Source organism: Aplysia californica, unplaced genomic scaffold (genome assembly GCF_000002075.1).
Source record: "Aplysia californica isolate F4 #8 unplaced genomic scaffold, AplCal3.0 scaffold00015, whole genome shotgun sequence".
NCBI lineage: Eukaryota > Metazoa > Mollusca > Gastropoda > Aplysiida > Aplysiidae > Aplysia > Aplysia californica.
In genome coordinates, this window is record NW_004797285.1 from 176,573 (window position 1) to 177,670 (window position 1,098).

The window sequence follows — 1,098 nt, forward strand, 5'->3', positions numbered from 1 at the left end:
TTCACGCTTTGAGCTTTTATGTGACAGAAGATTTTAAAATGGTCCTTGGAGTCAGGTAGATTTAGATCTAGATTTCTACTTTTACTTGAGAAGAATAGGCCTACGGCCTGGAAAGGCAAATTAGACATTTTCCCATAGTACAGAAGAGGGGGGGGCGTCAATGACATTTTTTCTACGCTCCAGTTGTGAATATAATATAATATAATATACCCAAACAGTGCGCGATACGCTTTTATGCTTACAGAGATGCTGGTAATATCCGTGGAATCGCGTGTTTGCTGATGAGGGGAAAGAACAAAAAAGCACAGGAATCACGTGTCAGCTACATCCTCGTGATAAACTCGTGAAGATTTTCTCACACACAGGTCTGCATCTTGCTTCACAACTAGAGGGAAAATTATTGCCTGCCTAACTACTAGATCTAGATCTAGATCTTGATCTAACTCACATCCAACAGTGGATAAAACGCGCGCGTACACACACACACGCACAGTCTGCAGTACGCACGCCACACACGACATGCACTGATTGCGAAGTCCGTCCCGAGACTGCGACTCGGATCTTGCGCTCAGAGAGAGAGGGGTGGGGTATGGTGGAGAGAGAGAGAGAGAGAGAGAGAGAGAGAGAGAGAGGGGGGAGAGAAGTAGAGAGCATGAGAGAGATTTACCTCTTCCGCTGAGACGACGAACGAGAGTACCGCACAGAGAGCGGGCGGCGCGAAGTTTCCCTCTTCTCTGTGCAGGGGTTTTCAACCTCTCGCCTGTTCCACGAGCGAGTTTCCCAGGCACCTCGGAGAATGAGAGAATTTTGCCGCGCGCGCGAGCCACACGTCCTGCTATGTCGTCAGACGTCACGCTGCCTCTCGATGGGAAAAAAGGGCCTGAGTGGGGGTTGGTGGAAGGGGACTTTAAAGATGGTGCACACTTATCCATTCAGTCGGATCTGCACGGTCAGCTCCGATTAGAGGATCAGAATGTTTGTTTGAGAAAAGAGAAGCGTGTATGCGCTTTAACTGTTAAGTATTTTGTTTCTAGTGGGGGTGGGTGGGGTGAGGGAGGGGAAGGGGAGGTGTGTATGTGTGTGTGTGTGTGTGTGTGT

The 1,098-nt window shown here is 48.8% G+C and overlaps 1 protein-coding gene across 1 annotated transcript in view; it reads right to left on the reverse strand.

Moving 5' to 3' along the window:
• Nucleotides 1-778, reverse strand: part of LOC101858082 — a gene marked incomplete at its 3' end in the record, with an annotated part of 123,410 nt that extends 122,632 nt beyond the window's left edge. The window contains 1 exon segment of the mRNA XM_013085204.2: nucleotides 668-778.
• Between the last annotated feature and the right edge of the window lie 320 nt (nucleotides 779-1,098).